The following is a 15236-nucleotide window of genomic DNA, read 5'->3' as shown; positions in this document are numbered from 1 at the left end:
CAGCAGTGTGCGGTGGTGGAGGGAAACCTTCTCTGTTGCTTTTGACAAAGTTCCAAAGGAAGCAACCTCCTGTCCTTGGTTCTCCAGGGTCAGCTTGCCTTGGTTCTGTCTCTGAGCTGCAGATAGAATAGCAACCACAATTTCTAAATAGTAATGAGTGTCCAGGACGTTTCTCAATATCGGCAACAACCTCGATGTGACATGAAAATATCTGTGACTTGGTGGTGGTGGTGATGGTGTCGATTACAGGCACTGTGGGTCCTGTTGTGTTTTGTTGCTGACATTCACAATCGAAGAACATTCTGCTGCGTTGGATTTAGAAGGTAGTGAAGATATGACTGTTTCCACATTGAGTGCCTAGATTTTTTTTTTTTTTTTTAATGGATCCTTGGATCCTTCGGACTCCTGACCAGCATGTTTTGAGAGACAACTCGCAGACTCAGGGAGAGACGACAGTAACAACTTGGCCTGTGACCAGAGTTTCTCTCATGAGTTAACCTTTGTCACGTGACACTTGCAAGCTTCCCAGCTGGGGCAGGGAAGGCCCACGTCCCGAGGACAGCCAGGCTGCTGGGACACACCATGAAGAACAGATCTCCTGCGAGCCCAGAGAACCTCTCCACAAAGGGAGATGAGAAAGAAAAGAGTGTTATTACTGAATAAGCATTAAACCAGGCCAGCCAGGAGAGTCTACAGAGACTTGAAGGATTTCACTCCTTTGTCTGGTCAGGCTGGTTACGTGTTCTCAAGTTAAATGACAGCAGTCCTCAGTAAGAGGACTTGATAGGACTATGTGTCACACACAGCTCTCCTGGTAATGGAGTGGTCATCGTGTTAGCTTATTGCCTTTATCCAAAGGAATAATGACCCTCTAGTACCTTTATGACAAGAGCTAGTTTTGCACCGTGGATTGAGGCATGACACCTGTCAGAATTAGGCACCTGCCCTCCCAGAAAGGCTGGGAGACAGGGGTACAAACTTCCTGTTCTCATTTCTAAGAGGTGGCTGCCAGGTTCTTTGAACATTTGAGTCCTGCAGGTGCCCAGAGGCTTATCTAGATCTTTAAAAAAAGATTTACTTGCATCTCAGAGGGGCAGAGAAAGAATGTATAAGAAGGGTCGCATAGTAAAAGCTCTAAGTGGGGAGGAGCAGGCAGGATCTTCCCCTTAACGCATCGGGGAAGATGGAATCTTTTCCTTGATTTGTCTTGACTGTCACACTGAAGAGGAGCCAAGGAGCCACACCTCTGTACTTCCTTCCACAAGAGGGAGGGGTGAGGACGGAGAGAGAGGCTGGAGGTGAGTGAGGCAGAGTGCCCATGGATGCCAAAGGAGGTGGATACGGATGCTCCTTGTAGGTGCGTGTTGTCACACTCAGGTGTGACATTACTGCTTTGGGCTAAGCAAAAACGGAATTTAACTCTCCTAAGCACAAAGGAGCATGTGCCTTAATTCAGGAAATTGACTTTAACTCTCCAGAGTGGTTAATCCCCTTCCTGGAATACCAGTTCAGCCAGTCAATCATTCATTTCACACATCTGAGACCACCTGTGGGCTCAGCATGCATTGGACACTGCGGAAGAGAGAAGAAGGGTATGAATTCATTCTTGCATCCAAACTGGGGAGCTGACCCCCCATTTGAGGCACTGAGCTCCCCATTCCCCGTCGCCTTCCCAGGGGTCTTTCCACCTGCTCGTCCTCGGCCTGAAACGCCTCCTCCCACCCACTTTCCCTGTGTTAGGCGTCTTCCCCATCCTGAAGGCCCAAACCTGATTACTGCATTCTTTATCAGGCTCCTAAGTGTTCATAATAAATGACAATAATAGCAATTATCATTACTAACATAAAACTCACCAGAGTGAACTATCTGCATTGTGTCAGACATTGCACTGATACAGTACAATGCACTAAACCCTTGAGATAAGTCCAACAGCCCTGGGAATCAGATGTTTCACCCCAAGTCAGTAGAAAAGAAAACTGAGGGTCAGAAAGGTCAAACATCCCTGCCCCAGGTCACATAAGTAGCAAGAGGTAAGGCGGGGATCAGAGTGCAGCGTGGAGCCTCTTGGCCCGGGGTCTCCCGTCAGGCTTGATCTTGTCTTCTCTGTTCCTCCTCCCTCAGTGCTTCCTGACATCAAGTGTTGGATATCTGACAGACTTGAGGAGGCCTGGAAGGAAGGCTCCGTGTCTGATCATGGCGCTGTCTCCTGCAGTGTGGAGCTCTGTGTCTGGGGTACACTAGGTGCTGGAAAAGGGGGCGTGAGCAGCACTGGGAGGCTCTAGACAGGGACAGACCAGCAAAGGTGGTCATTCCTAGGATGTTGGTCACCTAAGACTTTGGATTGTAGGTTGAGAAGATGAGCTGAATCAATACGGTTTCTCTGTTGACATTCTGGAGTTAGGGGAACCGAGGTAGGTGGTCGTGGGAAGGAAAGAGCTGCCTGGGGAGCCATGTGTGGCCAGACTGATGAGGGAAGGATTCTGGGAGGAAGCAGTTGGGAGAAGGGAACGGGTGGAGTTAAGGAAGCAGAAAGAGAGTGAGAGTGGAAATCTGCCGCAGTTCAAGGCCCACTTCTGGAATCCCTGGCTCCTTTCAGTGTATCATGCTCCACACACACACACACACACACACACACACACACACACACACATATACACTAACTCTACTTTGAGTTGGTTTATATGGACATTTAGAAGAAATATACATTTTATGTCGACCCTTGGAACAGGGCACTGGTAGAGAGGGTGCGCTTTGAGAGAGGGCAGCTGGCCAGGGTACAGGATGAAGGGAAGTGGACTCTTAGAACACTGGTTTTCAAATGTGACTGGACAGTGGAATCTCATGGGGAGTTCTGTGACATACCTATGCCTGTGTCCTGGCCCCAGAGACTGTGGTTAATTGCTGTCAATGCTTGTCTGGGTATAGAGAGTTTTAACAGTTCTCCAGGTGATTCTACGACGTGACAAGTTTTCTTGGTAAACACTGCTTTGTTGTTGTTGCCTAGTTACTAAGTTGTGTCTGACTCTTTTGGGACCTCATGGACTGTAGCCCGCCAGTCCCCTCTGTCTATGGGATTTCCCAGGCAAGAATACTGTAGTATATTGCCATTTCCTTACCCAGGGGATCTTTGCCACCCAGGGGATCGAATCTGAGTCTCCTGCAATCGCCGGCAGATTCTTTACCACTGAGTCACCAGCAAAGACTTGGAGTCCTCAGAGTATAGAGTGACTTTCCTCAACCAAGCCCAGGTTCTAGGTCAACAATTAAAGATGTTGTGGTTAGACTCCAGGCAACAAGCAGATGCCAATGTGAATGGCTATTGACAAGCAGCGCATAAATGCTGCATGTTAACACATATTATAAGTTGTTGGCAAATCCAGTCCTCTTCTGTTTTCCTAATTCTTTAGAGCTGACAGAGGCTTATATGAGTTAGCATCATAGATTTTATCTTAACTGGGTGCAAAGATCTATCAGCTGAAAACTCTAAAAGCTGAGCAGTGACGCTGTGGTTGGCCCTGAGCCCACAGTGCTGTAACAGGTTGCATAGCATCTTCTTGTAGGAACCTGATTTTATTCTGGAGCCAGCTTCCCTAGCTGAGGTCAGAGGACGGATCACTATGCTTAGCTCTGGGGTCCAGGTTTCTGGTGAGGCTCCACCTTCATTACCTCATCTTTAAACCTAATTACCTCTGCATCCCAATTGCCATCAATATGGGAGTTACGGCTTCAACACATAAATTTGGGGGGATATAAACTTTTAGTCCAGGGCTTTCCAGGTGATGCTAGTGGTAAAGAACCTGCCTACCAATGCAGGAGCCTTAGAGATGTGGGTTCAATCCCTGGGTTGGAAAGACCCCCTAGAGGAGAGCATGGCAACATACTCTAGTATTCTTGCCTGAAGAATCCTATGGACAGAGGAGCCTGGAGGGCTCCAGTCCATAGGGTTGCAAAGTCAGACACAACCAAAGTGACTTAGCATGCGTGCAAACATTTAGTCCACAGCAGATGCATTTTTTGAATTCCAAATGTATTTTCTTCTTGGGTAGATTCATCTAGTGTACACAAATATGGGCTTCCCCCATGGCTCAGCAGGTAAAGAATCCACCTATAGTATAGGAGATGCGGGAGACACAGGTTTGATCCTTGGGTCAGGAACGTTCCCTGGACGAGGAAATGGCAACCCACTCCAGTATGCTTGCCTGGAAAATCCCATGGACAGAGGAAGCTGGACGGCTACAGTCTATGGGATTGCAAATAGTTGGACATGACTGAGCATGCACACACACAGGAATATGGCCTTGCCAATCAATGATTCAAACACCTGTGGCCAGTCATGGTCCCAAGTTCCTAAGTGGCTTCATTCCTGCTACCTCATCTCTCCTCTTCCCTTCTCCTCCCACCTTTCCTATAATCCAGCAGAATCCTGGCCTGCTATGCTCTTGTCTATGGTGACTGGCAAGTGCTCATGCCGGACCAAATAGAGAGAATTCTAATCCTGGGTCTGGCGCATCAACCTGTTCACTACAAGGCTGGGGAAAAGATGGGGCAGGATAAAGGCTATGAAGTGAAGCTTAGACAGTTGGTGTATGTGAAGTGTACACCAAAGGACCCGCCTTCCCAGGGTTGGGGGCTGCTTCCTAGAGGCCTGGGTCCTGCGGGCTTGGCAGTGGACCAGGAAGAGAGAACGGTATATTTTTCTAGCAAAACCACTTTTCTTGTCCTCGCTTGGTTCATCAGGAGTCTTCCCCATTTGGGCAGGGGAGAAAAGCTGTCCCAGCCCCTTCCATCACCGGGACGCAGGCTGGGAGCCACTGCAAGGGCAGTCAGGGGACTCGGTGTGCTCGCCCCATCATTTTGTGTGTGTGTGTGTGTGTGTGTGTGTTCCTTCAATCCCTGAACTGCATACCCCACTTTGCACAGGCTTGCCTTCTTTCATGGTCTGCTCCTCTACACCGGGATAAAGTGGGCTGACTCCTCTGGAGATGAGCAGGTCAAATCCCATAGCCATGTACAACTGGTCAGGTCATGGTGGCACTGATTAGGGTGAGAGTTTTTATGTGTATTTGTGCCGCTGACTCACCTTACTGCCCCCAATAGTACACTCAACTGAGGACAGATGCCATGACTGGCCTGGTCCCCAGTGGAGCCCCCCATGGGGTCTGGCACAGGGCGGGCACTCAATGCGAGAGTGCGGGGATGAAGGCAGGGCCAGGGGACGATGGATGGGGTGGTGGCAGTGGGGCCCCACCGGTCCACCCACCCCAGGGGATGGGTGGTGGCAGTGTGGGCCCACTGGTCAAGATGGTGAGGGGGGGCAGGCAACAGTACAGGCCCCTCAGGGGAGCAGTATCTCTGTGCCCTGAACCTGGGGCTTTCCTTGCTTCCCAGCTGTACCATGTACCAGGACCCATGAATCTTGGACTCTGCCCAGCACAGCCCAAGGGGAGGGTCCATGATGCTGTCTAACTAATGTATCTGTTAGGGTAAATTAGGCCAACTGCCAGCCATTCCCCCTTGTCTCCCTGCGATTTTTTTTTTTTTTTTTTTTGCCTTCAGGGATGCCTCTGCCCTCATCTGTGACCCTCACCCTAATTTGGGGGTGTGCCCTGTGTGCTTTGAAGTGAAAGTGAAGTCGCTCAGTCGTGTCCAACTCTTAGTGACCCCATGGACTACAGCCCGCTAGGCCCTCCGTCCATGGGCTTTTCCAGGCAAGAGTACTGGAGTGGGGTGCCATTGCCTTCTCCGTTAACAGTGGCTAGGCATATTATATTTACTTGGAGCTGGTATACTCGGTGACAGCCTTAGTGCCCTCGGACATGGTGTGCTTGGCCAGCTCCCTGTGTGCTTTAGTCCCAAGCATTTCCCTCCCAACCCCTGGTGTACCCTTCTTCCTCCTCCTCCTCCTCCTCCAGTTGAACCCAGCACCCCTCATTCCTGCCTCTTCCCCTAAGGAACTTGCCATGGTTAACCCAATGGGTTAGCCCACCCATGGGACCTGGGGGACCCACTTCATCTCTGGTAGATTCCAGGCTGTTCTGTCCCCTGCCCTCCGAGGGGTCGGGGGGAACGAGGCTGCACCAGGTGGTCCCTGGTTCCCATCTGATTCTTGAAGCCTCAAGAAAGGGAGCCCTGAAGTCACGAGGCCTCTAGCCCAGCACTGGCCAGGAAGATTCCCTCCCTTCCTAGGAGCCCAAGTCAGGTGCCAGAGATAACGTGCAGCCCAAAGGGGAGAAATAATCCATTCTCTTTCTCTCTGCCCCAGGCATTTACAGAGCTCACCCGCTGATGTGACTGTCAGGAGATCAGTCAATTGCACACCTACTTGGATTGTTTCATGAGACTCCAGTGAAGAGGGGTGTGCCTTCACCCCTCCTGTCTCCCCCTCCCACCTGCAGAGCCCTTTTGATTGTGTAGGTAGTTAATCTGGAAATCTTAAGATTCTCAGGGTTGCTATTGTCTCTGGATAGAAGGAGGGATGTTTCCAGCTAGAACCAGGCAGCTTGTATCATTATTGGGGTTTTTATATGCCGAGAGAAGTTCAGACAGTGGAGGAGTCGTAATTGTTTAGCCTTACACAGCATCAGGCTTCTCTAGGCTGTCCCTCCCAGGAGGAAGGTCAGCAGCCTGCCCAGTCTTGAGACTGGGCAAGCTGGCCACTCCCTGTATCACAGCTGGGCTAAGCACCGAACAAATCCTTCTGGGATTCGCCACTCTTGCATGTACGCGTGCGTGCGAAGTCACTTCAATCGTATTGGAGTCTGTGCGACCCCATGGACTGTAGCCCTACAGGCTCCTCTGTCCATGGGGATTCTCCAGGCAAGAATACTGGCGTGGGTAGCCGTTCCCTCCTCCAGGGGATCTTCCCCACCCAGGGATGGAAACCGAGTCTCCTGTACTGGCAGGTAGGTGCACCGCCTGGGAAGCCTTCATGTATAAGGTTCTAGAATTGGCTCAGCCGGTAAAGAATCTGCCTGCCAATGCCGGAGACCTGGGTTCGATCCCTGGGTTGGGAAGATCCCCAGGAGAAGGGAAAGGCTATCCACTCCAGTATTCTGGCCTGGAGAATTCCATGAACTGCATAGTCCGCGGGGTGGCAAAGAGTTGGACACGACTGAGACACTTTCACTTTCAAGTTAGTGAAAGGGCTTGGAGTATTTCATATGATGGCTATTTCCATCCTCAAAGTGGACCTGTGTGTTGAGCATCTGCCTCCCATTTTTCAGATGGTGAAACTGAGTCTTAGCCTCCAGGAGGCTTGCGTCACTTGGCCCGGGCATCACTCCTCTCCTTCCTCCTCCAGAGCCTGGAGCGAGTCTACTCATCGCCGCGGTTTCCTTCTCCTCACCCGAGTTGGGCAGAAAGCAGCAGGTCCTGGGATTGGCTCAGGGGATCACCTCAGCTCTCCGGGCTGAGTCACAGCTGGGTGATTGCAGACCATAGGGCAGGGGCCCTCGGGGAGGCAGGGGGACTTCCCGATCGGCAACATCAGCCGGGCAAGCGCTCCGGGGAATCCAACTCCTCTTGTACTGAAATGTGTAGTTTAGTGTTTTCTTACCGCTTGTTGGGGGGGAAAAAATTCTCCCTGTAAAAGTCTGGCCTTGTTTAGTTGTTGTGACAGTAATAGGGAGAGCAGGGAAAGATAGCATAGCAGACGACCCCTCTACTTCTACCTCGAGCCGGCGGGACTTCGCCAACGAGCACCAGAAACCCTTCCCGACATGTCTGGGATGGCTGGGAGAAACCTCAAATCTTAAGAGTGGCCAGAACGGGCACTTTTGCTTCCTTCCAAGCAGGGATCTTCCCTTTTCCTTCTGCATCTCAGTAAACAGCTCTAAAGGTAGGCGAGGGAGGAGGGGCGGGCCGGCTCGGGGACTTCCTGCCAGGGAGGATCCACCGCCTGGGGCCCGACGGGCTCAGGAAGCTGCCTAGTGGCTCACTCCTCGAAAGGGCCCTCGCGCCACCCCGCTGGCCCCGCCCCTCCCCGCTGGTCCCGCCCCGGGGGCGGGGTCGAAAGATCTCTCGCACCACCCCGCTGGCGCCGCACCACCCTGCTGGCCCCGGCCCCTTCCCGATGGCCCCTCCTCTGGGGCGGGGCCAGGCAGACTGGCAGCGCGCGCCGGGCTGGGTGTTTGCATACAAAGGCAGCCACGCGCGCGGCTCTGCAAGGTTTGTAGCCGCCTCCGCGCCAGAGATCTCCGGTGTCGAACCCCCTGCGGAGCTGCTTTCTCAGCCCAGCCGTAGTCGAGGTAGGGGGCCACAGCCTCTGGGGGAAGCCGGGCCAGGCGGGGCGGGGCGCGGCCCGCAGGGCCGGGTTGCGGGGGATGCAGCCAGGCCCTAGCGGGCGCAGGCGGGGAGATGCCAGTCCATCCGGCTCCCCGGACCGTACTCGGTCCCCTGCGGTCCTTCTGGGGAAAGAGATTCGGGGAGGGAGGCGGAGAACAGGCCCAGGGGCCCGGCGGTCTCTTAAGCATCCCTCGGGCCTTCTCCTGCAGGGCTGACCTGACCTTGATCGGCGTGGCGAACTCGAGGGGGGCCCCCTCCACCCCCGGACGGCGGGACCAGCCAGCTCCATCCGGGGAAGGACGGGTGGGTTTTACCTGGGCAGCGAGCTGCCCCTGCTTAGCGTCAGGGACATTTATGAAGCTGTTCGGGGACGGGGAATGTTAAGGTTTTCTGCTTTGCTGTTGAGGAAACTGAGGCTCAGGGAGCTTGAATTACCGTGCCCAAGGTCACACAACCTAGCCGGGTTTGGAATCCGAGTTCTCCTGTTACAGCCTGGTCTCTGCTCTGCCGGCTTCTGTGCACCTTTGGTGCTGCCGGAGGGGTGCTAGGCCTCCCATCAAATGTCCCTGCGGAATAATGTTATTTGGGGGAAGCCCGGGAAAATGTAGGATGAAAAGTAGTGTTTTGGAAATAACTCGTAAGTGCCATGGAACCGCATTGTGTGTAGATAACTGAAGGGTAGTTTGTGTGGAGGGTAGTTGCTGGAGAAAGCAGATGTCAACTCAGGTTTTGACCACCAAACAGGAACTTGGCTAAAACAACTGGCAGTATTGATTCAGAGTTTTTAGAACCTAGTAGTTTCCCCAGGATAACAGGAGTGTTTTGGAAAGATGAGCTTACGCACAGTGTTTTCACAGGAGGAGGCAGGTAATGGGGGTGTGATTGTGAAAGTTACTTTTCATTCCCTGTTCAATAATTTGGGTCTTATGAATTAAAGTAAGCAAGTGAGGAACATACAGTAATCAAGAAATAAACACCGCTGAGTCTTGTTGCAAGTGGGGGGATCTTGGGTCTTGAGGGGACCTTGGAAAGGCCAAGGAGGAGTCTTGCCCTGAAAGGGGTGGGGGTGGCCAGCCTAGAAGGAAGGAAGCAAGCCTACCCTCCACCCAGTCAGCTGTGTTCAGGGCCCTGGACCGGAGGGAGGGGGCAGGAGATGGAGGCTGATATTTCAAAAGAAGGGCCTGAGGCTAGTGGGGCACACAGGCTGGTGCAAAGAACTTGGCTTTGTAGTTTAACCCTGTAACTTGGGCCAAAGATAAATTCTCTGAGTGTCAGTTTCTTCCACTGTGAGGTGAAAAGAGGATCACACCCATTTGCAAGTTATTGTAAAAGTTCCCTGAGATGGATAAGAGCTCCTGGGACAGAGCGTGGGGTCACCGTGGTCATTGTTATTTTAAGGGATGGACGCAAGGTGCCAGTGAGGAGGGCTATTTGTAGAGTTGAGACAGTCCTGCCTGTCACTGCGATCTGGGCTATGAATCACCGCTGTGGGACCCCTTGGCCCCTATGAGTCAGCCTCTCTTGGATCCTCACTCTTCTGGGTTCAAGGTCTAAAAGGTATCTAAATGCGATGGATTGATTAGCCAGAGGGTGCCGCTGGGGCTAGCTGAGGCTGCAGGCGGCTCATTCCAGGGAAGGCCTGTTGGCAGGGGCGACTTTTGGAGCATTTTGAGAAAGACCTAGACGATGGTGGTCCATTTGTGACCCTGAGACTGGTGGTTTGACCTGCGGGCACTTTAACTTCCTCAGTGTGACCGGGGCGTGAGAACCCAGAGCTCTTGAGGTGACAAGGAACACGCAAGGCCGGGATGCAGGGTCAGCGTTGGGGCGGATGCCGGGGGAGGGGTGGGCGAAGTCCCACTTGTTATGTGTCACTGAACCCTGGCCAGGTTTCCTACGGGATAAGCTCACTGGAACTCAGAATGGGATTTGGGAAGAGAAGCTGAGCAAAGCCCGAACAAGCCCTTCAGTAATTTGACACGCTTTCAGTGTATAGGTGGCTCCAGCTGCCTGTTCGGTGGCTGTCTGTGAAATGGGAGCTTTCCAAGCTGTGAGCAGTGGATTTGGAGAGAGAGCCGGGGCCCCACACCTGCTTGGGTTCCTGGCCGCAGGTCCAGCTTGGGGGACACGGCAGGCGGGACTGGGACAGCCTCTTGACGGTGGGAGGGGGCTCTCAGGGAGCCCGTGACCTGCCCCCCTCTTTCGTGTGTCCCCCACTTCCCTGTGCTCCCCTGTTGCTTCCTCTTCCCATGCCTCCCCCCTTCTCCCCACCTTTGACTTAACAAACAAGAATGAGAAGCAGCTGGAGTTTCTGCCTGCAGAGAGCCCTGGCTCTGGACACAGTAATTTTTTCACAGAGCAGCTTGCGACCCACTGGCAGTTTAGTGAGTCCATGGGCATTTTTTAAAAAAGTGAGATAAGAGTAGAAAAGAAAATTTTGGATCCAGGCATACTAAGGTTAGATTATTGTTCTGTGAAACTTGTTTTAGCTTGACGTGTGTGTGTGTGTGTGTGTGTGTGTGTGTGTGTGTGTGTGTGTATGTGTGTGTGTGTGTGAGCTCTGATGGAGGGAAGAAGGGTGTATGAGACCCAGTGCATGGTGTGTGGGGAGGGGCCTGCGTGTGTCAGGTGCTGGCCTCCCGCAGTCCGGCTTGGGGGGTGGCCCGGGATGGTCCAGCTGGAAGGAGGGTGGGAGCGAACGCCCAGGGCTCAGTTTGGAGAGGATGTTGTTCTGGTGATTGCAACCACATCCCTCAACCCACTAAGCAGGTTTGAAATTCCTGTAAGACTTTTTTCCTGGTGCTGAATGCTGTGCTTTCCAGGAAAAGGCTACCAGTTATTGGGGCCGAGTCCTGACTCCAGATCCGTGGCCTGTTTGCTCCTAAGGGCACCCACAGACCCTGCTGGCCCAGCTTCGGGGACAGGACGAGCGGGTTTACTCTGTGTGCCTTGTTCCTAAAGGTCCAGCATCTCCTTAGACACATGTCTTCTCTCTTTTTGGCGAAATCCTCCTGGTCTCACTAGGCATCCACCTCTGGTTGACAAAAGATAGAAGCAGCAAGGGTCCTGCGATATAACCGGGCACTTAACCTGCCCGTGAACTCTGCGGCGGCCGATTGTGGCCCAGTCTTGGGGTTCCCTTTGACTCAGACTTTTTGGACAAAATGGAAATGTATGCCCAGCCTATTGAAATCTAACCATACCTTTCTGGTATTTCTATATTTATTTTAACCAGTAGAATTCTTTGCCCTTGACTTTTTGGGAGGATATGGTTTAAATAGTTGACATAGGCCAAGTGCTGTCAGGCTGTGGTCTTAGTTTTCAGTCCAGCCTTTGGACCCTCTGTGACCACAGGGTAGCACCTGGCTTTGGTTTGGCCGTGCACTTGGAAAAGAACTTCTCGTGTACTGCCTCATACCCATCCCAGGGGGCGGGTGCTGTTAGGATTGTCCGTCTTATAGATATGAGATTGAGTGGCTGAGAGACTGGTCAGTTGCTCATGGTCACAGCTTAGCAGGTGGGGACCTGGGATGTGAAGGCCAGTGTCTCTCTCCAGGCCCCGAACTCTTATCCCTGAGCTGTAGGCAGCACTTGGGAGGATCCAGGTGGTATGTAGCCACCCCCTCTCCATGAGTTGCTGAGGGGCGGGGACAGGGGTCGGGCAGAAGTCCCACAGTGGGGCTTTCTTTTTGGCCAAGACACAGACCTGGACAGAGAGCCCTTGCAGGTGTATAAAGAGAGGCTACGCGGTCCTGTGTTCCATTCATGAGTTAGTGGTTAAGAGCTGAGGGTGCTTTGTGCTTTGTGTGCTAAGTCACTTCAGTTGTGTCCAGCTCTTTGTGATCCCATGGACTGTAGCCCTCAGGGCTCGCCTGTCCAGAGGATTCTCCAAGCAAGAATACTGGAGTGGTTTGCCATGTCCTCCTCCAGGGCATCGGGGTCTAAACCAGGGCCTGTTTTGCCCAGCACATTGGCCACTGGGTAGTTCAGCTGCCCCGCCTCCCCCCATCACCCCCAGGCCTTTTGTGCCCCTTGGCAGGGACCTGAGAACACTCATCACATGGGATTACAAGATCTGAGCATTGCAAAATCCCAGTGCTGGAGATGGTCACCATGTGACCTCTCCGACCAAAGCAGGTGTCCGTTCCCCCATCGTCCCCTCCTGTCTCAGCAGTTTCAAGGATGGGTGGGGGGGACCTTGATACCCAGCAGGCCAGAGTTTGCCATCTTCCCCCTAGGTCTCTGAGGGCATTAAAAATTAATGCTAAAGCAGTACATGACTATGTAATAAAAACCCAGAAATGAACACTGTGGAAGTATTTGTGATGGAAAGCGAAGGCCTCCTCTTCATCCCCAGGAGTGAGCCTGTGAAGCTTGATGGTACACACATCAGTCCGTCATTTTTGTGCATATTGGAATATGTGTAAATGTAATTCTTTAAGGTGATTTCATATGATACGTATATTTGTACCTTTTTCAAATAGTATATACATCTTTTCATGTTATTAATAGTATTTGGGGAACTAGGTCTCTGTTTCTTTGTTTTATCTTTTCACACCCTAATAATTCTCAATTATATGGTTTGAGTGGTCCCCAATTTACTTAACCAAAGTCCTGTAGATATTTGTTTCTAATTTTCCTCATTATAATCAGGGCCGTAATTACTGTTTTGTGCATGGGTCTTGTAGCAGAATTGCTGGGGTTTGCTGTTGTGTGCAAAAAAGACAACAGCTGTTGGCACAGTGCTTACCCCGTTTATTACCCCACCAGCAGGGAATGGTGAGCATTTGTTTTTTCCCTATTCACCAGCCCTCAGGTTTTACAAAATGCTTTGATTTTGGACTATCTGAAAGGCCGTCTTTGATTTGCATATCTTAAATTACGAATAGAATTGAATATCTTCTCGTACCTCACTGACGCTATGGACTTCTTTCTCTGTCAACTCTTTTTTTCTCATTATTCTGTTGGCTTGGTCTGAGGCCCTCTTAAATTAGTCTTAATATTCTACAGGTGAATGGAATTAGTAACGCAGTGGGGTTAGGAGAGCTGTGGCTGGGCTGTTGAATTTGGGCACAAGTTCCTCCAAAGCCATGTTCTTGCCAGTTTTGCGAATCCTGGAGGATTCTGCCAGTTGTAGATGAAATGCTGATGTCTCTGATGTAGCAGTGAGGTGAGAAGTCATGAGACCTCCATTACCTCATTGTGACACAAAGTGTTAGCAGCCCTGCCCTGGGGAACCGTACGAGACTGGGGTAACTGGTGCGTTGTGCATGGGCTCTGTGCCCGGAGTGTGGGGCTCTCCTGCTGGGTGGAGCCCCTTAAAGGAGGAGAGGAAACCTCCTGCGCCTTCTCTCTCTCTCTCTTTTTCCTGTGTGTCTGGAGTGGCTGTGGGTGTCCGCTTTCCTGACGCATTTCTACAGGGTGACAGCTCCTTGCATCCCAGATGTACGCACTCCCCACACTTCCTGTGGTACCCTGCATCCTGCAGGATGGCCTGCAGCCCAACTGCGATGAGCAGGACTGCTTGATGCAGAACAGGCTTTGGTGCCAGGACGCCAGGGCTGCTGGATTTGCTGCTTCATCATTTGTCAGGAAGTCTTAGCCTGACCTGCAAGCTCTTTCAAGGCATCACAAACTTTTCTGGTGAATTTTGCTACTATTGGACAAGAGTGTCTCCTGAAAAACACTGGCCTGCCAGTTAAGTCCCTGAATCCCCACAGGCACTGATCGACACAGGAGTTCGCTTTCTTGTGTAGGAAGTTTCTGGCTTCCCTGATGGGTCAGTGTTAAGAAATCCACCTGCCAATGCAGGAAATGCGAGTTTGATCGCTGGGTTGGGAAGATCCCCTGGGGTAGGAAATGGTAATCCAGGCCAGTATTCTTGTCTGGAAAATTCCATGGACAGAGAAGCCTGGCAGGTTACAGTCTATGGGTTGCAAAGAGCTGGACGTGACTGAGCACACGCTTGTCTGTAAGAAGTTTCTCTTAGGGGCCCATTCACAATGGTAGGATTAACGCATGGAGCATCTGCTGGTGGTCTCACTTGGCTCAGGCTGGCTGGGAGGGGAGGGACTAATCCCCCCTTCTTCAGTGCTGTCACTGAGGCAGGGTAGGGGGCAGGACTGGGGATGAAACCCCAGCACCTGGACTTCCAGTCTGGCATTGTTTCTCCTGCATCACTCTGCACCAAAGTCATACTTCCTTCTTTGTCATCTATATGTAATTTATCACCCTTGCCAGTTGATAACTATCAATGCATAGGGGCTCTGAGAAGACGACTTCCTCTTTGCTGGTAATAGAAATAGCAAGAGGAAGACGTGCTATTTATAAACCAATTTCATTTTCACACAAGTCATATTAGTCATCATATCTTTTTGGAATTTCTTAGGAATTGTCTTTTTTTTTTCATGCTTTGTATGAAAGCCAGTGTTTATCCCATAACCTCCCAGGTGGATGTGGTCCTGGCCAGTCCCGAAGCAGCACCCGTCTGTTTTGTTGCTCAAAGCTGGGCAGACCATGGATTTGGACCCCAGAGGTGGGGGCACAGTTGAATATGCTCAGAGGAGATCAGCCAGGGGTGGTGGGTGGAGGCCCCCCACCATCCCTCTGAGGCCCGGCTCTGGTGTTAGGGCGCAAGGGGTCGTCCTCAGAGGAAGGAAGCATCCCGGGGCTTCAGGAAGCCACAGGGAGAACTCCCAGGAGGCAGATTCTGTCTTGTCCTTGAGGATGAACGGTCCGAGCGAAAAGCCAGGTGGCTTACCTACTCCCAGTGACTGAGGCTTACTCTCCCAGAGCAAAGTCTTCACCATTCACAAAGGTTATAAAGGACATCCCTGTTCAGTTAGTTGTTCAATAACCGAGCCAGTTAAGATACAAGACTTTCAGTTTCTCAGGACAGGAATTAAGTCTTGGCCAGTGCCAAGCCCGGTGCTGGGCACAGGTGAGTGTGTGAC

The 15236-nt window shown here is 51.8% G+C and overlaps 1 protein-coding gene across 6 annotated transcripts in view; it reads left to right on the top strand.

Annotated features, from left to right (window-relative positions):
• LPIN1 (lipin 1) overlaps window positions 1-15236 on the top strand; it is a 130062-nt gene that overhangs the window by 51341 nt on the left and 63485 nt on the right. Inside the window, exons 1-2 of one of the 6 annotated variants that reach the window (XM_027556047.1) lie at window positions 8110-8246; window positions 8493-8586. The exons of 3 other annotated variants lie outside the window; for them this stretch is intronic. The gene's annotated coding sequence lies outside the window, so the exon portion shown is untranslated. Of the gene's footprint in view, window positions 1-8105; window positions 8247-8492; window positions 8587-15236 lie in introns of those variants that run through there. 2 more of the 6 variants (XM_027556050.1, XM_027556046.1) reach the window with 2 other exon arrangements.

Source organism: Bos indicus x Bos taurus, chromosome 11 (genome assembly GCF_003369695.1).
Source record: "Bos indicus x Bos taurus breed Angus x Brahman F1 hybrid chromosome 11, Bos_hybrid_MaternalHap_v2.0, whole genome shotgun sequence".
Taxonomy (NCBI): domain Eukaryota; kingdom Metazoa; phylum Chordata; class Mammalia; order Artiodactyla; family Bovidae; genus Bos; species Bos indicus x Bos taurus.
This window is presented reverse-complemented; position numbering and strand designations above follow the sequence as displayed.